The following is a 27,472-nucleotide window of genomic DNA, read 5'->3' on the forward strand; positions in this document are numbered from 1 at the left end:
TTTTACGCATGCAACACAACCTTCTCTCGCCCAATGATTAAAGGAAGCCTGTTTCTGAGACCTAGAAACCAAGGCAGCGGCATGGACTTCATGATGCCAATTACAAATCTCATAATAGTGTAATCCACACACCTTATGGGTGTGGTATACTCTCCCATATAGTGATTCTGAGACCACTTACAGAGCAAATAATGCTCTATAGCTTTAGCTGAGAGCCAGCTGGCTTTTAGCTCATGTGTTACAATAGCATTTAGTTGGCTATTCATGAGGTCCATTTATGAGCTTCTTCTACAATCAAGTGTGCAGTACTAGGCCATGGAATAACCTGAAGTGTTGACGTTCAGTGTCCAAGCATCACAATCCCAGTTAGAACATGCTGTCTTTTGGATGATACTGATTCAACTCACCTGCTTCAGAAAACGTTGATCGTTAAGGCTGTGATTGAGAATAACTGACTTCCTTATAGTGGGTGTTAGGATTGTGGGTGATCTTCTTTGCCACAGTAGTTTATGTTCAGCCTTCACTTAGCTTCAGAGTTGTGAAAATGGAAAGCTGACAACCCCACTGTTTTGATGGATTGGGTTTGAGCCACCAGTACTGAAAGTGGGTTCCATTTTTAGATTATCATGAAGGTGATCTTCTGTTTCCTTGAGTGTTTTGGAGGTGTCATTAGTGCCATGTCATCTGTATAAATTAACTTGCAGCATGTCATTTCAGGCACCTTGTTTGTATGTTAAAAAGGGGTAGTGCTAGTACTAATTCCTCTGGAAGGCCATTGTGCCAACTATGCTTTTTGCTAACCTGGCTTCTAAAATGGACAAGGAATCTCCTGCCAAAAGCATTGACCTAATGAGTTGAAACATCTCGTTGCATTAAAGCAGATTGGATCATTTCATCAATAACCCTTTGTGTCAAATGGCATCATAGGCAGATAAACTGATAAAAGCTGCAGACATTTGACACTTCTGCTGAAAACTGAACCTAACGTGTAGCCAGTGCAAGCACTTGTTCACCTAATTGCTCACCTACTCCAATATGCACATGAGCTGAGTCTGCACATGTTATGCAAACCACCTCCCTCACTGGTCTATATTAGTCTTCACCTGATGTGTCTAAACTCTAGATGGGAAATTCCCAGGGACTGGGACTGTTCTGCCTGCTCTCTCAGGTGTACAACACATCTGTATACATGAATAACAGCAGTAAATAAGGAGTTTCCAGAGCACCACGGAATCCATTTAAAATGGGCTGGAAAAGAGAAAATGAACAGCTAGTTCTACATGATAAAAAAAAAAATACAGACCAGAGTTTATAGAAAGAAATCCAGCCTTGAACAATAATTCTGTCATAGCTTCCACATCCCAGTAGCAATTGAAACAATATACAAGCACACCAATTAGAGAGGGGAAGACCTTTTAAGTCTCCTGCTAGTGGAAAAATTATTCCCTACAGTGTGCAAGTGAGCACAAGTGTACATTTTCCCCCATCTCTATTTAAATCTCTTGAGCAATACAGCTTTCCTCAACAGATTTCACAGTCTAATTTGACAGCAAATTCTCAAATCAGCAGCAAATTGCCTGCTGGGAATACAAAAAAAAAATCTTCTCTGGATAATTATTTACATAAGGAATTACAACTAGATAAAGTCACAATATAAGGTCTAATACCCAAACCCTAAGAACTACAAACAAGAAAAATGATAGCTACAGCACATAGTCCCTATGCATTTGATATATAGGGACAGATTTTCAGAACCTATTTTCTTTGTTTACATCTGCAGTATGCAAGTAAAAAATAATCACAAGTGAACTTAGCAGGGTAGCTGTGGTGATCAGGGGTTTTCACTAGGGATATAATAGTGTATAGGCGGCCCCCAACTTGCAACACGATTGGTTCCTGGGGAAGCGTTACAAGTCGGGGGCGTCATAACTCAAACCCTCATTTACGATAGGCGCTGTACACTGTTGTAAATGCGGGCCACGGACATAAGTCAGGAATTTCTGGCCCCTTCCGCACTTACAAAAATGGTTGTAAGTGTGGGGGGTCAACTCGGGCAGTCGCATGTTGGGGGTTTCCTGTAGTCAATTAACCAATAAGCAAAAGGTCAATGCTATAGAATAGTCACACACATTTCCCTCCCCTTCCCCAACAGGCACCCTGGCTCACTTCTGGCTCATGCCAGATCCAGGACCTACCCCTGCTGTGGCTCTGGATTTAAAGTGTATTAGGAGCCAGGAGGGCAGGCAGTCCAGCTAAGTTCCAGTTTGCGTGGGGTCCGGGAGCTTAGATCCCACCTACAGATAGGGGCGACTGCCACCCCCACTGCTGCCTCTTTATCAGAGACAGCAGCACAGAATGACAAGCAACCACTCTGCAAGAGGAGCTGGTTTGTAAACTGGCTCCCCTTGCAGACTAGCTCCTGCCTGGTACCCTATGCTGTTGCTGGCCCCACCTCCAGGGACTGTAGAATAGTTGACTAACGGATAAGAATTCATGAAGTTACTCAACTATTTAATGAACCGATATTTAACATCCCTAGTTTTCACACCCTTGAGTGTCCTAGCTATGCCAAACTAAAAAAGTTTAGACATGGACTTAGTTTCTTTGTGCATATTTTCTTTGAAGTTTACTATACTCTAGTGGGGTTGTATCAATACTTTGAGCACTTGATTGAAGTCATTGTTTTTGTTTCTTTGGTATTCTATTTTCCATGTGCCATATTTTCTGTTATTTAGCTTTGCTAGGTCTTCATTTTTCTAATTGAATTCCTTTTGGCAGTGTTATTGTTTAGACATATAATGTATTAATTGCTTCTCTCAACTTGTTTCTAATGGTCAGAAAATGATTCATGAATAATTCCTCATTGCTTTTGGTTTGGTATTTTAATGGCATTTTAGTTATTTTATCATTTTTTCCAAGGACAAGACCATTTAGTTTTCATTGTTACCATACACAAAGAGCAAAACAATGTAGAATCAGTTATTTTCGATTAAAGAAAAAAATAACAGAACCAAAAGAGCTGTCTTTGCAGAGGGGAAGAATTCTTAGAATTTTAAAACATCAGTACACAGAATCAGAACTGCAGAAAACCAAGACATAACAGTTTTAGTCTGCCTCTATTCCAAGTTCAGTTTGTTGGATTGCTTCTAATCTACATATAGTTAATTTGGCTTGAATGTCAATTTTTCTTTTTTCTTCTGAAAAATTCTATGCAAATATAACCCACTGGTCTGAGTGCTCCCCTCTCTGTGCTTGATCCACAGACAACGTGAGTCTGATACAGGTTTTTGTTGCTGAGCCTGACTCTTTAGATTTAATGTAGAAACCTCACTTATTTAACTCTGATGATTTTGGTTCAGTCTTGTGTAGGCCAAGATTTGTAGATTCCACGGCCAGAAGGGGTCACTGTGATCATCCCCAAAAATGATCATCCCCGAAATTTAGCTAGAGAACGTCCCCAAAAATTTATTTGAATTGGAGCACAGCTTTTAGAAAAACATCTAATCCTGATTTTAAAATTGTCATTGATAAAGAATCAACCACAACCTTGATAAAGTGTTCCCATGGTTAATTACTCTCATTGTTAAAAATGTTATACCCTGTTTCCAGTATGAATTTGTCTAGCTTCAATTTGAAGATGGACGTAGTCTCACAAGTCCATCATCCTTTCCAATTTTCTAATAATATTTCCTGTTGCAGATTGTTAGGTACCACACATATCGATCATATTGTCCTCGTTGTGCATTAGAAGTATTAAAAGCATATTATTAAAAATATAGGTGATTTATTAAATTCTATAATCTTAATTAAATGGATGTAGATATTAAGATATAGTTGTGGAATGCCATGTATGGAATGTAAAAAAGATATATATTTATTTGCTATATAAATAATAGTGATGCAGTTGGCAGGGTACGGGGGAGGTATTTAGGTTTGCCAGGTGTCCGTTATTGGCCCCGACAATCCGATATTTGCGGCTTCTGTCAGGTAAAAATACTCAGAAAATACTGGACATGTAAAATGTCCAGTATTTTCTGTTTTTCTTGGACAAAAGGCTGCTTGGGACATTCTTCCCCTGCCATGTCTGGTGGGGGCGGGGGGATTTAAAAGCTCAGGGCCTTTTTTTTTTTCCCCTGCCTTGTTTGGTATTTTTTGTGAAACTATCTGGCAACCCTAGAGGTATTTAAGGGCACCAGTAAGAGCATAAATGTACCCATCCAAGCATTTAGTAGAGGTTAACAGGTAATGTGTATGGGGTGCAGTGGGAAAGGAGGTATTTCACAAGCTGGAACCAACACTTTACCCAACAGAAGAAGTTTAGAAATTCATCAGAGATTTCAAACATAAGTTCTGTCCTACCTTCTCCATCAATACCAGACTTTAATGCACTTCTCCAATCCACAAAGTCTGGGTAAGGAGGTGGGCCTTGCAACATAGATTTATTTGTTTTTATGCCCAGACAGACAGTACTACAGGCAGTCCCCGGGTTATGTACAAGATAGGGACTGTAGGTTTGTTCTTAAGTTGAATCTGTATGTAAGTTGGAACTGGCATCCAGATTCAGCCGCTGCTGAAACTGATCAGTTTCAACAGCGGCTGAATCTGGACGCCAGTTCTGACTTACATACAGATTCAACTTAAGAATCCCAGGCATCTTCCTGTAGTCAGCCACTGGTCAGTTTCAGCAGCGGCTGACTTGGGGACGCCTGGGGCAGAGCAGCTGGGGTGCTGCCGGGTTGGTCCAGTAGCGCCAAGGAGCGGTGCTGCAGGACCAATCGGCAGCGCCCCACCTGCTCTACCACAGGCCCGGGGCTTTGCTCCACATCTCCCTGGTCTGCTGGGGGGGGGGGGGGCACTAGCTGCCCCCCCCCCCCAGCAGACCAGGGACATGGGGAGCAAAGCCGCAGCGGCAGGGTGCCGCGCCTCTAAGGCTTTGCTCTGGCAAAGCCTCAGAGGCGTGGGACCCCTCCGCCTCCCCGGCTTTGCTCAAGGTGTCCCTGGTCTGCTGGAGACGGTCCCCAGCAGACCAGAGGCACCGGGAGCAAAGCGGCAGCGCCGGCGGAGTCCCGCGCCTCCCCGGCTTTGCCAGAGCAAAGCCTCAGAGGCGAGGGACCCCTCCGCCTCCCCGGCTTTGCTCCAGGTGTCCCTAGTCTGCTGGAGACCAGGGACACCGGGAGCAAAGCCGCAGCAAAGCCTCAGAGGCGCGGAACCCCTCCGCCTCCCCAGCTCTGGCAAAGCCTCAGAGGCGCGGGACTTCGCTGCCGCTGCCGCTTTGCTCCTGGTGCCTCTGGTCTGCTGGGGACCGTCTCCAGCAGACCAGGGACACCGGGAGCAAAGCCGCAGCGGCGGCGGAGTCCCGCGCCTCTGAGCAGCTTTTCTCGCCCCGGAGGTCGAGGTGGTGGGACCGCTGCACTCTGGGCGGTCCCGCTGCCTGCGAGCTCCGGGGCGAGAAAGCCCCGTTCGTAAGTCGGATCCGATATAAGTCAGGGACTGCCTGTATATACAGAAGTTTTAATTTGAATGTTTATTCTCTCCCCTAGAGCTTAGTTTCCCTGTTGCCTCCCCCAGCCCCAGCCATACTATCTATGTGTTGGAGCAGGAAAAGCAGGTATAGTAGGAGCTGCTACACTGCTATAGACTTCTTCTTTATGTGAGAGTGACACTATTATGATTGGCTATCCTATTGCAATGCAGAATCTGGGCTATTGCGTGTATCAGTTTTTTGTATGTATGCAGACACAAAAATTACAAAACAAAGCAGAGATTCTGGAGCTAATAAAGTACTTCTTCATTAGTGAAATATTGTACAAGAACAGTTTCAGTTAAAAAAAATCTGGTGTAGGCATTGTACAGGATTGAGCTCTGATGTGTGTGTGTGTGTGGGGGGGGGGTGTCTCTGTCAGAGCTTCCAGCCACTGCAGGGCCCTGCAGCTCCCTTGCACCTGCTTGGAACCCTAAGCCACTGGAGCTCTGAGCTACAGCAGAGGCCTGGAGCTTCCAGCTGTTGAGGCCAATCCCCAGAGATCTGAGCCTTCAGAGGCAGTGGAGGCCCACAGCTCCCTGCTGTTGTGAGCAGCAGCAGAGGTGGGTGCTGGACTCCCTCTCGCTCCTCAGTTTATCAGGCATATTTTAATAAAGGTCACAGACAAGTCACGGGCTTCCATGAATTTTTATTATATGTGGCCTGTCTGTGACTCTTACTAAAAATTACTGTGACAAAATCTTATGCTTAGTAATGATACATTTAATATTAGCTGTGATGGTGTCAAGCCAGATGGCTATAAGAAAGTAACAGAAAGAAGGTATGTTGGCTCCAGTTAGAAACATCCCTGTTTCCCTGGTAACCAAACAAAATCTATCCCAAGTTAATTACAACACCTGGAGTCAAATCAAGATCCTGAGTTATATTGATTAAAACACCTGGAGGCAATCTAGAACCTGCTTGATCCACTTGAGATGGTTTAGTTTTGATTAGGGGACCTGAAGCTGGAACTGGTTTAAAGCCTTCCCTTTAGTCAGTTTAGGGGTGCACTAGAATGGGAGGGGGAGGAGGACTTGCTGCTGGAGAGACATGGTTAGGCACCAAGAGTAGATGGGCCTACTTTTCCTGCTTCATTCCTGTCTTTGATAGAGATCCAGAAATTGGTTTTGATGTATACTTATGCCCTGAAGGATTTTTTGGTGGCGAGATTTAATGTCACCACTTAGTTAATGTGTATGTGAGGCAGCTATAATTAGCAAGATGAAATGAGCTGAAATGTTTTCAATATTCTGATGACACTTAGCTCTGTTTCATCCAGCCCAAAGAGCACATCTAAGTGCCTTTCCCAATAGTAGGATCTTACTGGGATAAGAATGTGAACAATTGCCTGAGACATGTTCTGAATAAGAGTAAGATTGAAGTAACTATGGATGTGTGGGAAGGCAACAGGAAGATTTGGTTGGTATTATACTGGCTGGCTTGACTGAGGCATCTTGACTGACATCTTTGTTACTAAAATTTGCAACTTGGAGCCTAGTTAGAGTCCTGGTAGCTAGTGGATCAAATAGCAGCCATAACCAAGACTGCTTTCTTTTCCATTTGCATCTGGAAATGAATTGCATCCTTTCCTTCTGCATGGAGTTTATCACTTAGCCTTTATTACCTAAATTTGACTATAGTTTGAACCTCTCTAGTCCAGTTCTGATCAAGCAACATCCATGGTCCAGGATGATTTTAGTTAGCCGGATATCCACTTACCATGGATGTGACCAAGTATCCCACAGTCCCATAAAGATTGTTTACAGCCACCAGTGCTGGCTCTTAGTGTTCTATGCTGTTATTTAGCTCTAATTTACCCAAATCAGAGTGCAGAATCAGAGAATTTGCCACACCCCAGGAAGTCAGTATTGTCTAACAGGATTACCAACACTTCCATTGCTTATTGGGCTCATAGAAGACAATTCCCTAGTCTGGCAACACCAGGACCAGCCATCACTCAGGGCTCTGCTTTTGCTTTGCTGCAGCTGAGGGGGGATTCCTTGCTCTTCCCAGCAGCTCTGCTGCTGCTGGGGTTCTCCCCAGCAGCCCCGTGCCTAGAGCTCCACCTTGGAGCCCTGCTGCCACCAGAGGCTCTGCCCAGGAGCCTCACTGCGGCCCAGGACTCTGCACTCTGCCTGCCATAGTCTGCCAATGCTTCTTGCCCCCACAGGGTCACCCCAATAATGCTGGACCATGGGTGTTGCCAGACTAAGAAAGTGTCTTCTAAAAGCCCAGTAAGCAGTAGAAGTGTTGGTAATGCTGCTAGACAATATTGATCTCTTGTGGTCTGGCAAATTCTCTGATTCAGCACCGGTCAGGTCCTGAGGGTGTCATACTAAAGAGGTTCAACCTGTACTGCAATGTACTGTTCTTAGAGATGGATCTTAAATCAATTCAGAAGCAGAATATAGTAGTTTAAGCAGGGTATCTTTCCATGAGCACATAACACTGCTGCTCTGATATTTGGCTTGTACAGGTTGAACATCCCTAATCCAGCACTCTCAGGACTTGACTGGTCCCAAACTAGGGAATTTGCTGGACCAGGGGAGGTCAATGCACCGGGGTGTCCACTTTTCCTCCTGGACTCCCCACTGCCACCTAGGGCTCTGCTCTCCCAATGGAGGGAGCTCTGCTTCCCCTCCTTCCGTGGCTCTGCTGCCACCCAGGTTCTGCTTTTGTCCCATGGCTCTGCTGCAGCCAAAGGGCAATTCCACTCTCCTACCAGCAGCTCCACTGCTGCCAGGGGTTTTCCTCAGGAGTTCCCGTGCCCAGAGCTCCACACTTCACCTGGCAGCCCCGCTGGCACAAGAGGCTCTCTCCAGGAGCCTCACTGCAGCCCAGGACACTGCACTCCACTTGCCATAGTCTGGCAATGCTCCTTGTCCCACAGGGTCACCCCGATGATGCTGGACCATGAGTGTTGACGTACTAGTGAAGTCCAGATTACAGCATGTCAACCTGTATTGTAATACATTTTTTTGCCTGGTTACAAGTTTGTGTGAGTAGTAGGAAATATGCTAATGTTTTGGATATTAATGATGAACTTTCAAATGATGGCAAAGAGTTTTAGAATTTGGGATGGGTGTTCTTTTATGAGTTTATATTTGTGATATATCTAAATAGAGATTTTATATATAAATTATCAGGAATTATTCACTCAGCTGAAGATTTCATTTAACATACACATATAACGTGTAGCATGACACAGGATTATTTTCTTGGCTTGTGAAACCCCGAAAATGTAAAATGAGGAAGAAGACAGAACTGCCTGAAGATGTATAACCTTTGTTTACAGAAGACCTGACTCACATATTTAATAGAAATTTCATCTATACCAGTCAGAAGAGACCATTGTGGTTATCTTGTGTGAACTGCATAATACATGCCTCCGAATGTCAACCAGTGAATTCTGCATCTAGTGGTTTAACTTGATTTTGAACTATCCTATCTAATTCAAGCTATGCTCTAAGACTACCAAATTGAAATTAGAGGTGGAAAATGTGAAAGAGAAAAATGATATTGTATGCCAGTAAATGGGAAGGTGATTATATAGAGAGAAGAAATCCGAAAAGTCAGACATTAAATGACCTATTTTTAGCTTGTACCTTTTATAAAGATTGTATATAGGCTGAGAGTACTGAATGGGCATATGTATAAGTGTATTTAAATAAAACAATTGGACCAATCAATCATTATAAATAACTAAGGGTACGTCTAGACTACAGGCTTCTGTCGACAGAAGTTTTGTCGACAGATACTGTCGACAAAACTTCTGTCGACAAAGAGCGTCTAGACTACATTGAGTTCTGTCGACAAAGCAAGCTGCTTTGTCGACATGGTAGTGTGGACGCAAAGGACAGTTTACATGCAATAACACCTTCTGTCGACAGAAATTCTGTCAACAGAAGGCGTTATGCCTCGTAAAATGAGGTTTACCAGCGTCGACAAAACTGCTGAGTTCTGTCGATGTTATGTCGACAGAACTCAGCGGTAGTGTGGACGCAAGTATACTTTTGTCGACAAAAGTCCACTTTTGTTGACAAAACCCTGTAGTCTAGACACACCCTAAGACAAAGCCCTTTGAAAGGCTTTTGTCACTATTTCTATTCTGTAGCTTGTTCACCAACAACCTAAGATTCTTTTAGATACATTTAATTTTAGAAATAGGACTGGAAGGGGCCTTGATAGGACATCTATTTCAGTCACCTGTACTGACACAGAACTAAATATTATCTAGACCAGCCCTGACAGGTGTTTATCTCATCAATTTTTAAAACCTCCAATGATGGAGATTCTGCAGGCTCTAAGTTACTTTCTTTCAAGTACCTAACTATGCTTAGAGTTAGGAAGTACAGGTGTTTCCTAATGTCTAACCTAAATATAACTTGCTGCAATTTAAGTTCATTACTACTTGTCTTTTCCTGAATGAATGAGGAGAGTAATTTAGAACATTTTTGTAACAACCATTTATGTACCTGGGACACAAGTCTTAAACCTCAGTTTTTTCTTCTCTAAACTAAATAAATCTAATTTTTTCAATTTTTCCTTATAGGTTATATTTTCTAGACCTCTAATCATTTTTATACTACTCTCTTCTGAATGTTCTCCAGTTTGTCCTCATCTTTTTCAAACTGTGGTGCCTAGAACTCGGCATAGTACTCCAACTGAGGCTGTATCAGTGCTTAGTATGGCAAAAGAATTAATTATATCTCATGGCTTGCTTACAACTCTCCTGCTAAACCTTCCCAGAATTATGGAGGGAGGGTTGTTTTTGAATCATTTTAGTTTGTGATGCACTATAACCTCCAGATTTTTTTCTGCAGTGCTCCTTTCTAGATAGTCTTTTCATATATGTATTTGTCCAGTTGACTATTTCTTCCTAAGTGGAGTATTTTACATTTTTCCTGTTTTTTCAGGCCACTTCTTCAGGTTGTCAAAATAATTTTGAATTCTAATACTGCCCTCCAAAGATCTTTCAGCCCCTTCTACCTTGATATTGTGCCCTTTATAAGTGTACTCTTTAGGTTATCCCAATCATTTATGAAAATATTGAATAGAAGCATACCTTGGAACCTCCACCCTTGCAGCTCAATAGTGAATCAATTATAGCTATTCTTCAAATACAGTTTTTCCAAGCAGTAGTGTACATACCTTATGCTAGGTTCAACAAGACTACATTTTCCAAGTTTGCTTAGGAGAAGGTCATATGTGACAGAATCAAAATGCAGGCTTGTTTAGAAATGCAGGTGTGTTGTCATTGTGGCAGGCATGGCCCAATATCTAAACAAATACTTTGCTTCAGTATTTAATGAGGCTAATGAAGAGCGTAGGGATGACAAATGGGAATAAGGGTATGGAGGTAGATATTACCAAATCCGGGGTAGAAGCCAAACTCGAACATCTTAATGGGAGTAAATCAGGGGGCCCAGATAATCTTCATCCAAGAATAGTAAAGGAACTGGCACATGAAATTGTAAGTCCATTAGCAAACATTTTTAATGAATTTCTAAACTCCGGGGTTGTACCATTTGACTGGAGAATTGCTAATATAGTTCCTATTTTTAAGAAAGGCAAAAAAAGTGACCCGGGTAACTACAGGCGTGTTAGTGTGACATCTGTAGTATGCAAAGTCTTGGAAAAAATTTTGAAGGAGAAAGTAGTTAGGTACATTGAAGTTAATGGCAATTGGGACAGATTACAACATGATTTTACGAAAGGTAGATCGTGCCAAACAAACCTGATCTCCTTCTTTGAGAAAGTAACAGATTTTTTAGATAAAGGAAATGCAATGCATCTAATCTACCTCGATTTCAGTAAGGCATTTGATACAGTACCACATGGGGAATTATTGGTTAAATTGGAAAAGATGGGGATCAATATGAAAATTGAGAGGTGGAGAAGGAACTGGTTAAAGGGGAGACTACAGCAAGTCATACTGAAAGGTGAACTGTCAGGCTGGAGAGAGGTTACTTGCGGAGTTCCTCAGGGATCAGATCTGGGACCATTATTATTTAATCTTTTTATTACTGAACTCGGCACTAAAAGTGGGAGTGTGCTAATAAAATTTGCGGATGACACAAAGTTGGAAGGTATTGCCAATTCAGAAAAAGATCGGGAAATCATACAAGAAGATCTGGATGATCTTGTAAATTGGAGTAATAGTAATAGGATGAAATTTAATAGTGAGAAGTGTAAGGTTATGCATTTAGGGATTAATAACAAGAATTTTAGTTATAAGCTGGGGGCACATCATTTGGAAGTAATGGAAGAGGAGAAGGACCTCAGAGTCCTGGTTGTTCACAGGATGACTATGAGCCGCCAATGTGACATGGCTGTGAAAAAGGCTAATATTGTCTTGGGATGCATTAGGTGAGGTATTTCCAGTAGGGATAAGGAGGTGTTAGTGCCGTTATACAAGGCATTGGTGAGACCTCATTTGGAATACTGTGTGCAGTTCTTGTCTCCCATGTTTAAGAAGGATGAATTCAAACTGGAACAGGTACAAAGAAGGGCCACTAGGATGATCCGAAGAATGGAAAACCTGTCTTATGAAAGGAGACTCAAGGAACTTGGCTTGTTTACCTTAACCAAAAGACTGATGGGAGATATGATTGCTCTCTTTAAATATATTAGAGGGATAAATACCAGGGAGGGAGAGGAATTATTTAAGCTCAATACCAATGTGGACACAAGAACAAATGGATATAAGCTGGCTATTAGGAAATTTAGACTCGAGATTAGGCGAAGGTTTCTAACCATCAGAAGAGTGAAGTTCTGGAACAGCCTTCCAAGGGAAGTAGTGGAGGCAAAAGATCTATCTGGCTTCAAGATTAAGCTAGATGGTTTTATGAAGGGGATGGTTTGATGAGGTAACATGATCTTGGCAATTAATTGACCTTTCACTATCAGTGGTAAATAGGCCAATGGTGGGAAGATAGGAGTTGCTATAGAGAACTTTTTTCTGGATGTCTGGCTCGTGAGTCTTGCCCAAATGCTCAGGGTTCAGCTGATCGCCATATTTGGGGTCAGGAAGGAATTTTCCTCCAAGGTAGATTGGCAGAGGCCCTGGAGGTTTTTCGCCTTCCTCTGTAGCATGGGGCATGGGTCACTAGCAGGAGGATTCTCTGCATCTTGGGGTCTTTGAACCGTTGTTTCAAGGACTTCAATATCTGAAATATAGGTGAGAGGATTATTCTAGCAGTGGGTGGGTGAGATTCTGTGGCCTGCATTGTGCAGGGGGTCAGACTAGATGATCAAAATGGTCCCTTCTGACTTTAAAGTCTATGAGTATAATACCTGACTTCATAACAGCGTTAGCTATAGATTAAAGATTAACACAAGGCCTGAGAAGTTAGGCAGATCTGTCACTTATCTGAATGGGAAGGCTAAGCCATTACATATCTTTAGGAGTATGCTACCTCATGTTCATATCACCACAGATGATATATCAATCAGCAGTTAGCCAGTGAATTATGCCAACTGAAACATATTTGATAGTGTGTTAGTGCAGTTCTTTTCAGTTTCTCCCAAAATATGTCAACCTGCAACATTGTATAAGAGTTTTAAATAGGCCTCTGAACACTGGGATTTTATAGCAAGCAGTGATACCTACTTAACCTATACCGAATGGATTATATGCTATATTTGTATCACCTTGTGCTATGATTTAATCAGATCTTATGAGTTAAGCAGGATTTAAACTGGCTCAGTCCTCATATGTGAGACTTCCAAAAGAAAACTAGCATTGCAAAAAGTGGAGCTAGCCAATTACAAGTTTGCCTTCTTCTCACTGAGTTAAATTAGAACCATTGTATGGTGAGATGTGTGCTGTACTATTAAAATGAAATAATGGATGAGACATGAGATCAGTCTCCCTACTGCTTGGTTATAAAAGATTCCATAACATTTTCCATAACGATCTAGTGTAACTCTCAGTTTCCTGGCCAAATTCCAACCAGTAATGCAATTCTAGTTACCTGAATTTTCCTTGAAATCTCGGTTAGATATGGTGGCGTTGCTCTAGTTTTACTGCACGCTACTAAACATCTGTTGCTTTCCACCAAGGAGGTTGGCTATATTTCAGTAGTGGTTGAATGCTCTCTATAGTCCATAACAATTTGCAGTGCTATTTTCAGTTGTTGTTAATGTTTGTAAAACACTTTTTGGGTCATGGATGAAAATTGTTATATAAGTGCAAAGTATTTATTCTTATTCACAAAATGTGCTTTGCAAAGTCTATTTAAACTAATGATGTCCTGTCTGATAATCAGTCTGCAAAATGTAAGGGGCACAGAATAAGATCTGAGAACAGTTTGTCCATTGCATTAAGGCCAAAAATAACTTGATCTAGTTCCAGGAAGAAAACAGCCTTCCAAAACATCATCATAAGTAGGAAGCTTGAATGCATTAGTATTCTGTTCAGCAGAGTGTGCTTTTGTGATGCTTCATGAACAGCAAAAAGCCAAATGCAGAGTGTAGCATGGTGTCAGGTTCTAGAGCTTTGCATAAAGATGCTCCATCCTTATGTCAGGTTTAGAGACCCTAAACAAAATGACAGTAATTTCTACCTACACTTGTTGGCAGCCAGATCAGTTGGGCCCTATGAGATCCATTCCAGGCATATGAAAGCGTTTGAGAATCTCTCTAAGGGTTTGTCTAAACTGCAGCATTTTTCCGTGAAAACAACCGATTTTCCAGAAAAACCATTCTTGCATCCACACTGCCATTGAGTTCTTTCGACAGAAAGTCGAAAGAACAGAGGGGTTTTTCCAACAGCGGTAAACCACTTTCTACGAGGAAGAAACCTTTTTCCAAAAAAGCTTTTTCGGAAAAAGGCATGTGTGGATGTGGAAGAGGGTGTTTTTTGAAAGAAGAAGCCTCCAGGAAATAACACTGGTGCCTGGTCGTCACTCTATCCATACTAATCACAACTTAAATGTGAAATAGCGTCCAATCAATGTGGACGCTATATTTTGATAAAGAACATCACTTTTTCATTGCACTTTTTCTGTGTGGACGCTCTCTTTCAAAATAAGATTTTCCAGAAGATCTCTTTCAGAAAAGCTTCTTCTGAAAGAAGCTTACAGTCTAGACATAGCCCAAGGCAGAGCTAGGAGGAGAGGGGGGAAGAGGGTAGTTTCTTTAGGGACATAGGACATTCAAGAGAGTTTGCACACAAACACATAAGGCATACCTATGTTAGAAGAGTATCTATGGCATGAATTCTCAAACTGGGAGTAATAACCCTCTCTGGGAGTTGCAGTATTATTAGATGAGAGATCATAAGCTATCAACCACCACCCAAATCAGACTTTGCCTCCAGCATTTAGAATAATGTTAAATTATTTTTAATATTATAAAAATTATAATTTTAATTTTAGAATTTTAAAGTATTTTTAATTTATAAGGAAGTCTCACTCAGAAGTTTGCTTTGTGAAAATGGTCACTAGTACAACAGCTTGAAAACAACTGATCTATGTTATCTTTAGAATACTATTCTCTAAGACCTAAATATGTGCCAAATAACTATTGTCTTGTATTTATATGCTGTCACAAATGGGGAGCAATGCAAAGAAAGCATCTTTTCATGATATTAACTACGTTACATGAAACTTCATGGAATACTAGTATGATTCTATGGACTTAGGTATGACAGCAGCCAATATTTGATAATACTAAAGAATTTTAGATTGTAGGTGAGACATGAACAAAATACTTCAAGCCAAGTACTTACAGTACAGTACTTCACTGTAATCCTTATCTATTTCAAGGATGTGGCTATGAGAACTCTTTGCAGCCAACAAAATAGTTTGCCTGTCCGTCCCACAGGATCAATGGATAGAAGGAGAGAGAAATTATTAAATTAAAAAAAAATGGAGTAATGTATTAGGAAATTTTGTTAACAGTTTTGCTCTATCATATCTATTTTATTACAGTTTTAATGTTCATTTGCACAAAACCTGTTTTTGGCTGTGGCTGCTAGTATTAGAAAAATGTTCTTGTGGCAAAAAATTAAAAGCTTTTTAAAAAAATCTGTGTTGTTCCCCTTTATTCCTATGGATATATATAAAAAGTATAGATATCACCCCAAACATCTTATGTGTTTACCTTCCCAGGCTAGGGGTTTAATGAGTGTGGTCTCTTATTTAGCAGGCATCTCTCATAATGCAGACCTAATTAGAAAACCAAGTGACTCTGCTGTGCAGTTCTCGCAGACCAAATCAAGACACTTTTGTACTATAAATTGGTGAAATTAAACAAACATGGCTCTTTTATTTCTGAGAGAAAGAGAAATTGCATCTTACCATACACAGACAATTAATATGTTATAGTTTGATATAACAAAAGCCATTGGAGCAGGAAATTCCTTTTAATTTTGCATTCGAGCTATCCTACTGTTTACTATGCAAATCCAAAGAGAACACACATTTGCTAATGCAACCTGTATGATTTTTGTCTACTGTTTGAGAAAGAAATGTGTTCCAAAGTGGTTGGATGGTTGGGGAATTTGGTAATGAAATATATAGGTTTTTATCCATAGTCTGTCACTTCTCATCCATCTTGCATAAATGGTGACCAAGGGTTGTTCCGAGTTGATGGTTCTCTGGTGGTACACTGTAAATGATCACTGTGGTTTTAGTTCATTTCCCTGTACAGAACAATACTAACTACCTAATGTCCTCCTATACAGTTTCAGTAGAAGAGGCCAAATAGTGATTGACATGAGAACTGAGCTGCCCTCTTAAAGAGATGGGTCTTCTGAGAATGAGTTGAAGAATACTGGTAGATCAGTCTGGGAAAAGTTCTGCTGTCAGTGTTCTACCTGTGTTATAGATTTCTAGATGACATAAGTGAGTACTGTCAGTCTAGCACTTTTCCATCATAACCATCTCCCATTGCATCAATGGGAATCTTTTCATTGACCAAAATGTGGATTGGATCAGGCCCTTCATGAGCTTCTAAGTTAATTCTCACACAATGCTGAAAAATAAGGGGCGTTATGAAGATAGCTTAGGCATAGTCTTAGGCACCATGATAGGAAGTCCTGAGGAGAGGTTTAACTTGGGAATAAGTGGCTGAGCTGACCTCTTCAGCTCTGAAGTGTCACCACCAGGTTCTGCTGGATTTGACTGTGGGTAGAAAATTGATTTGGAAATGGAGATGGAGGAGCGAAATATATGCTATATCTTATGGCTCTCAACTTCCTGACTGTGTTAGATATTAAAAGTATAGACTGTGCATGATACATTGCCACTCTTTCTTCTGTGCTGGTGCTGGCAGCAACATTGCCTTTAGAGCTGTATAGCCAGACAGTGAAATCTGGAGGACAATTTAAGGGTCTACCTCAGTTCCCTGGAGGCAGAGTTGAAACCACTGTGTCCTTGAAAACAGCATTATCCTTTGCATTAAATGTTTAGATATGTGTTTGTATGTAGTTTCACGTATAAAACCATAATCCTTGGATGATGTTATGATTATTACTGGAAAAGGTTGCCAGCTCTCCAAATTGTATCCTGTTGGTGTTTTCTAATATAGACAAATCCTAAGTATTAGGACAAAATGCAAATAGATACATACTGGATGTCAACATGCATTTGCATAATGCCACAGTGAATCTGCTCCTTAGGTTTGCTTCATTTGAGTCTGCAATCAGCTTTTTGTATTAAAAATAAAAGTCACTAAGAAAGTGTGTGAGGAAAGCCTATTTATAGAACAGGTGTGACATTTAATGAACACACCTAAGGCTAGAGGTTTTTTCCACAAGATTTTTCTTTGGAGAATTTTGTTGTGAGAAGGGATCTTGTAAGAAGTGTCTTTTGTTGTAAGAAGTATGAAAGAAAAATTTTCCAAAAGGCAAAGAACAAATACTTATTTTAAACTTCTCATGCTGTTCGAAGTATTATGAATCCTCTCCAACTTGCTCAATCACACCAGCTTCCTGGAAGCGGGGAGCAAGCTGTGGTCAGGGTCTGGGGGCGAGAGGAAGATGGAACAGGGAGTATGGTTGTGGGGAAGAAGCAGGTATCCAATTCTCAGGAATTAGAAAGTTGGCCACCATAAGTATCATTATACAGATCTTGGCTTCCCATGGTCACACCAAGGCCCACTAATGGAAAAAAGTGCTCTTGGCTAGACCAGTCTCTACTGGCAACCAAGTATTCTGGTTTCAGACTGAGTATGATCATTGTGGTTGTACCATCACAACCACACACCAGTAGGCACAGTCATTTTCTATCTGCACTCGTTAGGCTTCTCTTTACTGACTGGCTGCCTCATTCTAACCTCTTGGGCATTTTAATTTGCACTGCTAACATTTGGTTTCATCCCCGGATTAGTCTTTTCATTGGGTTAAATGCTTTTTCTCTTTGCTTTCTGGGCCCACCTTTGTTACCCAAATACCCATTTCACTTGGGCTATGTCTAGACTACAGGTGTTTTATTTCTTTTTTAAAGTGGCCTTTTTTGAAAAAACTTCATCTGCATCTAAACTGGTGCCGCGTTCTTTCGAAATTAAATCGAATGAACGAGGTGGTTTTTTTGACAGTGGTAAACCTCATTTTACAAGGAAGAATGCCTTTTTCGAAAGAGCTCTTTAGAAAACATGTTTTTGACTACAAACAGGTCTTTTTTGAAAAAGAGCATCCAGATTGTTTGGGCGCTCTCTTTCGAAAAAGCGGATTGCTTTTTTGAAAAAGTTGTGGCTGTCTAGACGATCTCTTTCGAAAGAAGCGTGTAGGCTAGATGTACCCTTCCTGTCCTGCCTCAGTTTGCAGAAGCTTAAGAGGGGTAGCCAAGTTAGTCTGTAACAGGAAAAACTTAAAAAACAACAAATAGACTAGTAGCACCATAAAGATTAACAAAACACGTAGATGGTATCATGAGCTTTTGTGGGCGCAACCCACTTCTTCATAAGTGTCATCTGAAGAAGTGGGTTGCGCCCACAAAAGCTCATGATACCATCTACGTGTTTTGTTAATCTTTATGGTGCTACTAGTCTAAGTTTGCAGACTAAGCTACCAAACTGGACTAAGCTCAGAGGCAATAAGGAAAGGTTCATCCATCTGTCTCTCAACCCCAAAGGTCCTGCTTACTATGGGCATGTCTAGACTACATCCCTCTCTTATGAGAGGGATGTAAGTTGGACATAACGACATTGCAAATGAAGCAGGGATTTAAATTTCCCATGCTTCATTTGAATAAAAATGGCTGCCGTGTTTTGCCAAGTCAGCAGTTTGTTGGCAGAAAGCGGCTGTCAAGATGGGGATCGGGCGGCAAATCCCCATCTTGACAACCGCTTTTTGCCAACAAACTGCTGACTCAGCAAAACGTGGCAGCCATTTTTATTCAAATGAAACACAGGAGGTTTAAGTCCCCACTTCATTTGCAACGTCGGTATGTCTAATTTACATCCCTCTGGCGACACAGGGCTGTAGTCTAGACGTACCCTATCCTTTAAAGTTAAACAACAAAACAGTGAGAGTGAGACTGGATAAAAGTGATTCCTTCCAGTTACTCTCCCAATTGATCCACCTCATGTTGCCAGAGATTCTGAATGTGGTCAGTTCTGAGCACTGCTGAACACACAACTCCCATTCAAGTCAGCAATGGTTGAAAGTGCTCTGCACCTCTCAGGAGGAGCTCAATATATTGCAGGGTTGGTCCCTTCCATGTCATCTTTGTTAGACCACTGTTTTAGGACTGCTAACTCATGAGGCTAATACATGCATGATTTCAGGTGTCTACTCGGTGCCCGCACTAACAAAGGAGAGGGCAATTGGGAACTTAATACCTTAATTTACTAAATCATGCTCTCCTGAAATGTAACACCCGCTGTAGTTGAATTTAAGCTGCTTGTCATAACTGATTCCAGGCTTCTTTTTTTTTTTTTTTTTTTTTTTTTTACTGTTCTTAACCACCTTTATTAACAAAACAATTATCCAAATGTATTATCTACATTTATGGATCATAAAGTAGGTAGCTCAGAATCCTTTCTGATGCAGGTTTGGCTGGATTTATTAAGCAACAAATTTCATCATGGTTAAAATCCTTCATATATACAATGTCCTAAAGCTTTGGATATCTGGAAAGTTAACTTAACTTTTTAATCTTATTATGTCTTCATCCTGGTGATCTGTAGCAAAAATTCTGAATACTGTTGTTTCTCATTCACTTTCATTCCTTATGTTAAGTAGAATATTTCACTGCCCTCTTTAATGTTAAAGTTCTCACTGGCTTGGTAAAAAATAAATAGCAATTAATTCATCATTTTGTCAGCTGGGTAGTCCTTTATTGTTATTGATTTCATCTAGATTCTCTTCAGGTGAGGAGGATATGAGCTTGTCTTGTTCCCAGCCAAGATGTCCATAGAACTGTATTGTGTGGTATTCCAGAAAGATATACTCCCTTCCACAGATGACTATATTACGCCCTACCATATAAGATGAAAATAGCCCTTTCCCCAGATGCCCCTTCCTGGTTCTAACTAATTCTCTCCCTTGAACACAATTTCTCTCCTTTGTTTGCTTTTCCGGGGTTAGTCCTCTAAATTTGGGAGAGAGAAGCAGCTGATTGCAGCCCAGTTCAAGCTGATTCAGTATCTTTTACGTTAGGGATAGGCAAAATGCATCCCAGAGGCTCAATCCAGCCTGCCTAACTCATTGGTCCAGCCCACAGACTGCATCAGGCTACTTCCTATTTATATCCTGCTGCCTGTGCCACCAAATTTCCAGGTGGTGACTCAGGCAGAACGATCCTATTTAAATAGCTAATGATTCCCAGTCATGGTACTACCCTGGCAGGGGTTGGAGCTGCAAGCTTTTTAAATAGCCAAAGCAACCCCAGATGGCTGCCAGGCAATGAGGTAGCAGCGGGGCCAGAAGTCGCGAACCCCTAGCTGTGTTTTTACTTCAGAGCCTCTGACCCCAGAGGACTCTGGGGGGAAGCTAGTCTCCGGCCCTACCTCTTCTGCCCCACACCCTCCCCTTCCTCGGTGAGGCGGTGGAACCAGCCCGTAACCAGTACCAAAATTCATTAACTGGCCTCTTTCCAAAAATTTCTGCCCACCCCTGTGTTATGTTGTCCTTAACTGTTCCATTTTTTGTTCCTGAGATGATGCATATTCTCATGAGATTCATCCCCAACCTATCAAGCCACTTAACTGCAGATTTCTAGATAGGGAGCCAGCCACTGGAGGAAATTTTGCATATACACCGTTAGAGCTTGTTGAATTATTTCTTGTGAATATTTTTAGTTGATGACGACTTTAGTCTCTTTCTGAGTAGATCATGACTTGCAACATTTGTTTATGTTACTTGAAATTACTTGCCTATAGATTTCTCACTGTATTCATATAATTATTTGGTATTTGAAGTTACTCAAGCTTTGTAATAGATCACCTGAGTCATAATGTCCATGAATGGCTGAATCTAGCCTTTAGTATCTACAGAACTTTTACTCTACCCTTTTCATGATGATAAGTTTTAGCTAAAAAGTTTCACTTGCAGATCCAAACTTTCCCTGTCACACACAATGGCACAAATAAATCTTCAGTTACGTTATGGCAAATATGGCTAAATGAAAAGATGGGTCAGAATTTGCAAAAATGATTACAAATTTCTCACACAGTTCTACACAAGTAATGCAAAGCTGTAAGCTAAGGTTTTTTCACTTTCATAGGATTTCTGAAAATTTAAGGGAAAGAATCTCATTTTTCTTCAAATGTCTCATGAATGCAATGATTTGTGCAGTTTCATTTCACTCTAAAATAAGTAGTTGACATTTCGGTATGGAAAGAACTTTTGAAGTATTTTATGTTGAAAGAATGTTGATAGATACTTCAAGAAAAGTTCACTATATACTTTCAAGCAGGCATCATAATTTTTAGATAAGAGAGATTTTAAAAACAAATTAATTGCTGATTTCCTACACTCCAAAGTACCGCTCTAACCTTGTAAAACTGTCATGCTCCGGACATTTTGCACACTGAAGAAAATCACTGTTTTGCCTGGAGCAAGGAACATAAATGTTGCAACACTGACTCCTCCTCTAATGGGCTGAGAATGTACAAGTACCTAGTTATATTGCTCAGAGCAGACAGACTGAATATCTTGGGAGTCAGTGCTGTAAACATTAGAGATTTTTCTGAATCTTATTTATTTATTTTTTTGTGTGGGGGGGAGGTATTTTCCTTTCTCTGGATTTACTGGTTTTTTTTTTTAACTCTTACCAATGCTGGATTTTCATGTTCTTGTTCAGGAAGTGCTCCCGAACTGACATGGATCAACCCAGACTTCATTACCAGGCAAAAGTGAGTACTGTGGCTAAACCTGTTCTACAGTGTGTTTACATAGGTATATAAGGATGTTTGTCATTCTATAAAGTATCGTATGGGCTTTAGACTGATTGGTAGACTTTGTAAATGTTAATAGGCTATTAAAAATCATCAGAAACCAGCTAAACTCAATATAATGTGTTAGATACTGTATAGCTAGCAGCTTCTGGAAAAAAACTATTGTCACCTGGCTGACAGTTGTCACCAAAACAGCTGTCTCCTATGAATTGCTAATAATAGCCTGGGCAAGGAGATTTTAGTTTACAAGGACACTTTAGACTTGCACTGGTCTTTTAATTAAATGTTGAACTAAACTTACATGACTTTATTATTACCTGAAATATGCATTAGTTATGATCACTGAACGTACATCCACCTAGTGTTTCTCGGAAGATTATTGATTGGGATCAGACTGTTTGACATCTTTAGCATTCACTGACACTGGCATGGGGTGGAAGGGAGGTACAGAAACATGAGAATAGCTAACTGAGCTGGGGAGGAGAAAGGGAGCTGTGATGATTTAGAGCCCTTTTATCCTTCTCTGCATCCTGTGGAACCTCACTGCCATCTCTAACACATTCTCCGTGTTCTGGGGATTGTGTGGGATCTGTTTGGTTGGTTGTGGGTTCAGAGGGGGCCAGCATTTTTTTTTCTTTGGTCAGGCTGACTTGCCTACAGCAAACTAGATAGATCCCTTTTCTTTCCTTCCTACATCAAGCCTCCCTCTCACCGAGGCGCTGCACTGCATCCACATATCTTTTATTTTGTCTTGAGAGATGGGTCACTGTTGTTGAGCTATAGAGTCTTCCTTTCCCAAAGGCACATGAGTGGACTGCCTCTGTAGTATGAACAAGTCTTAGCAGGAAGCAATGCCTGGCATGTGTATATAACTAGTGCTATCATTTACTGTGTGTTTTATGTTGGCAATGCAGCCTGATAAAACTGATATTTAATTATGCTATGGGCTGTCTATCTCTGATGAAATGACCTAGATAAACAGGCTGGCAGGAGGATTAGCAACAGCTCACATGTAGCTGTGCATATGTGGCATGTAGACCTTGAAGGGAAGGGGAACCTGGAGGAATGCAGGTTGTATAGTTTAAAGTTAGTCACGAGAAAACATTTAAAAAATAAGTGTCTGAAGATGGGGTGGAAATTGAGAGTTTAGATTAATATCTACAATATGTTTGTGGCTATTTGGTCTAGAAATTGGACCAAGTCATCAGAATAAGCTTTCTTGTGAGAGCTGAGTACTATGAAATAGGGAGCAATTATGTTTATGAACTAAACACAGAGCTGGAATTCAGGACTCCAAAGTTCCTATCCTAGCTCCGCCACAAAATTCTTGTAACCTTGGGCATGTCACTTAGGCTTGCATTTGTAAAATCTGCCACTGATTTTGGGTGCTTCCTTTATCTGGTGTCTGAGACCTTCTTGAAAGGTAATGAGCTTCCACTGGCTTCATCTGGAGTTGCTCGGCAGCAATAAAAGTCAGACTTATCTGTTTCAGTTTGGGCATTCAAATGCTTAGATGCCCCAAACTAGTAGCAACTTCTGAAAACTTTGGGACTGACTCAGAGGCTGTAGGAATTAATTCAAAACCTCTGAAAACTGGGGGTGAAATCCTGGCCCCACTGAAGTCCAAGGGAGTTTTGTTTCAGCTCAGGTCTTTTATTGCCCAAGGCTGACTTCCTCCTCAGTGATTAAACAAAAGTTAATTACAGCTTTTAAAACAAAATAAATAGGCTATGTATTGTTATTTCATGGTCTCAGACACTGATAGTTTTCCTCCAAGTGTTTCAGTACTTCTGCACAGTCAGCGTTACAAAACTTAACTAAATTAATTTAGTTTTACAAAAATTAACTAAACTTCTTAACCCTCAGGAAGGATTTGATTTTGGATTTCCCCAACTTCACCCCAGTCTCTTGCGAGGAAGAGCTCTTCTTGAAGGATCTATTCTGTCTCCTGACAATATTTAGCCTTTCCTGAGCTTCAGTCAGTCCCTACCTGCCCACCCTCTCTGGACAGGGGTGCATGTGTTGCCTCAGTTTGTTTAATAAAACAGTTTTCTGCATCATTTACTACTGAAGAAACAAGAATCAAGTTTTACGCTGAATTATGCTCCCATTGCTCTTGAAACCAGTAAGGATGCATGTTAGTGTAGAATCTGGCACTAGAGCTGTTGCTCTATTCAAATGCGTATGTGGGCACACAGCTTTATTTGGGTTACTGTAAGTAGAATGTTAAACCTTTTATTAGGGTTGCCAGATATCTTCACAAAAAATCCTGAACACAGCAGGAAAAAAAAGAAAAAAAAAAACAAGGAGCCAGAGTTGTTGAGCAAAGAAGAATGTCCCCACCGGCCTTCCATCCGAGAGAAACAGAAAATACCAGGCATTTTACATATCCGGTATTTTCTGTTTTTTTTACCGGACAGGGATCAGAAATAACAGACTGTCCGGGCAAAAACCAGACACCTGGCAACCCTACCTGTATAGTGTATCCCTTTTACCAGGTGTAGTCAGCAACAGCAAGAGCCAGGTCCAGTATCTGAGTTCCCCTTTATACATAACAGAACCATGTAGAGCCCTCACCCACTAATCAGGGAAAATGGAATCATCACTCCAGGTGCCTATAAAAAAGACAATGTTTCCCCACTAGCAAGTACTAACTCTCTCTGTATAACAAAAGAAAACTTGTTGAAAGGGAGAGGGAATTTAATATTAATTTGGGAACATACTCATGATTCAACAGCATGGGCAGTGGCCTTTACCTCAGTTTTCTACCTTGCTGCATGAAAGTCCAACAAACAAATATCCTTTCTTCCAGAAAGTTATTTGTATTAAATATCAATTAACAACACACAGAAGAGGCTTGGCGGGAAGGGAGATAAGAGTGCAGGGCAGTTTAGGTCAGTGTTTCTTAAACGTTTTAAGACTGACCTAACAATTGAGGGGAAAAAAAAGTCACCCCTTTAAGGGCGGCCATTTTGAATTCTGTTGTTTTCCATGGCACACTTCCGACTGCTTTGTGGCACACCGTTGTGCCCTGGAACACAGTTTAGGAAACACTAATCTAGGTTCTCATAGCTGTGTGTAACTCCACTCTACTGCCAGAAGGGATTGATGAATAGGGTACTGAGACATTCCAGGGAGGAGTCTGGGGAGGGCATGGAAAGCAGTTCTATATTAACTGCAAGGGGTGGGGTGCAAGTACACATGCATTCTGCATGGAGCATGATTAGGGAATTCATCATCTGTTTGCCCCCCTATCACATTTATCATTTGCTTATAGTCCATTATAGTTTACTCCTTGCTCTCCTTTCTATCTTGCTTGTCTATTTTAGACATTTTCCATAGGTACAGGGTTATTGAAGCAGATATCTCAGTTCTGGGGGTAAGCAAGGGTGCATGTATGCATGTTAAGATCAGGTCTCTATGCTCCTTGCTTATATACCACCTTGCTCCCTGCACAAGTGATTGACAATTTGGCACAGGACAGTTTCCAACAATGGCAGAAGGAACAAAGCATCTCTGCCAAGGAACCTTCAGCAAAGGATTAGGTAAGCTAGTCTTGTACATTTTCATCCCTTCACCCACTTCTAGAATATACAGAACAAAGGGCAGCTCTACTTCCTATCAGCATCAACTTGAAAAAGATCACTTAGCAGATCTCTCCTTTCCTGCATCATGGACTCCAGAGACAGACTGCTGGGACTGGCTAGACCTCTCCAGACTGAAAAGAGGTCATGACCTGCCATACCACCATACAACCCTGCTGTGTGCTCCATATTATCCTTCAACTCTATTCCCTCATTCATTTCTTCATTCTTTAAGTTGAGTCTAGGGTCTCGAGCCCGGGCGAAGTATTCAAAGGTCTCTAGACAGGGAAGCGGGGTTATCACAGAGAATGGCAATCAGCTTCTTATAGAGATACTAGTCTTTGGTGCAGCACCAGAGTGACTGTTTGCCTCCCTGGCCTTCTGATATGTGGGCCTCAAGTCCTTATCTTTGCACAGTACTAGTGCATATCCCATTCATAGCCTTTATCCAATATGCTGCAAGAAATCTGACTGTAGGTGTCAAAGTTCCTATGTCTGGAGAACAGCTGGAACTGCACAACCTCCTCCCCGACAGAGCCAGCAGATCCAACCACTTAGGTGTGCTCCAAATGGAAGAGTGTTTGCTGCGTCAAGCTGCCACAGTCTTCTGCAAGATGTGATATGAGATGCCCATGCTAAGCAATCAGGAAGTGGAATTTCTAAAATTCCCTGGTCTTGAAAGGTGGAGGGACAGATGCCTGTTTACCAGGGTGCAGGGAAGTGGGATTCAAACTGCTGACCAGAGTGGTCAGGATGGACATTGTGAGACCTCTCCTGAGGCCATTTACAGTGCCCTAACCAAGCTCAATGTTTACACTAAACTTTGTCTCTATAACTATGCTGTAAAAAGCTTTATGCATGTCGAGGTGATTATATTTTGCTGCAAAAAGAGCATTTTAATGTGTACACTTCTGCTGTTTTGTTGATGAAACCTGACTATTGTTGACAAAACAACATAGTGTAGACAAGGCCTAAGCATGGAGAGAGATTGGCAGGGGAGCTCAACTACTCCCATTTCACTGGGTTTGTGTCCATGGTCGTTGCATGGGATATTGAAGGGCTGGCACTCTGGAGTGCCTTAGGGCTGACCTTCTTGGTCCACTTCCTACCACTCACTCTACTGTCCAAATTTTGTAGTCTGTAGCAATAAGGTAATGAAAAAAGCTACTAACTACACCTTCTTTCTGGGCCAACCAAATAAATACCTCCTCTCCAAGAGAGGCTTCTGCAAGAGCTCCATCCCAGAGTGATTCCATCTCCCTGCCTTTGCAGCCTCCTTTCAAGATGTCTGGCATTCCTCTTAAATTCCACATCCATCTGGAGCATGCTTTGCAAGAATTGCTGGAGTGGGGGTAATCTGTTCTTTAATCCTTCAATTGTAATACAGGGTTTATTCACGCCATCTCATATCCCCATGAAAATGCTGCATAGAGAAGAGCAATACAGGCAGTCCCCGGGTTACGTACAAGATAGGGACTGTAGGTTTGTTCTTAAGTTGAATTTGTATGTAAGTTGGAACTGGTACATATTGTAGGGGAAACTCTAGCCAAACATTTCTCCAGAGCTCAGTTTTATTCTCCTACACCTCACTTCCCTCAGTCCTTTATTCTCAAGCTGAGGTGTCTGCTGAGAAAAGCCACTCCGCGTCTCCCTGGTCTGCTGGGGGGGCGCTAGCTTCGCGTCTCCCTGGTCTGCTGGGGGGAAGCAGCTAGTGCAGGGTTGCCTCACCCCGTTTGTAAGTAGGGATCCGATGTAAGTCGGATCCATGTAACCCGGGGACTGCCTGTAGTTTAACACCGCTGTAGCTTTTTAGCTGTGAAAAGGAGGATGACCGCTACACAGGAAATGAGAAGGGAGCACAAATATTAGATAATTCATATAATAATGAGACTTTTATCAGAAGAGAGGATGGAAACCAGGAAATTGCCAACAGAATTAATTTCTTTTACCTTGTGCATGTATCTACTTATCCAGAAGCAGGTATAGACCTGATCCATAGAATTCAGATGAAGATGTTTGC

At 41.4% G+C, this 27,472-nt stretch overlaps 1 protein-coding gene across 10 annotated transcripts in view; it reads left to right on the plus strand.

Moving 5' to 3' along the window:
• PRLR (prolactin receptor) overlaps nucleotides 1-27,472 on the plus strand; it is a 258,625-nt gene that overhangs the window by 99,480 nt on the left and 131,673 nt on the right. For 8 of the 10 annotated variants that reach the window (XM_075932555.2, XM_089779426.1, XM_075932553.2 and 5 more), the window contains one exon: nucleotides 21,775-21,826. The exons of the other annotated variants lie outside the window; for them this stretch is intronic. The gene's annotated coding sequence lies outside the window, so the exon portion shown is untranslated. The remainder of the gene's footprint in view (nucleotides 1-21,774; nucleotides 21,827-27,472) is intronic. 10 annotated transcript variants of the gene reach the window in all.

The sequence above is a fragment of the Pelodiscus sinensis genome, chromosome 6 (assembly GCF_052426305.1).
Source record: "Pelodiscus sinensis isolate ZL-2025 chromosome 6, ASM5242630v1, whole genome shotgun sequence".
NCBI classification, from domain to species: Eukaryota; Metazoa; Chordata; order Testudines; family Trionychidae; genus Pelodiscus; species Pelodiscus sinensis.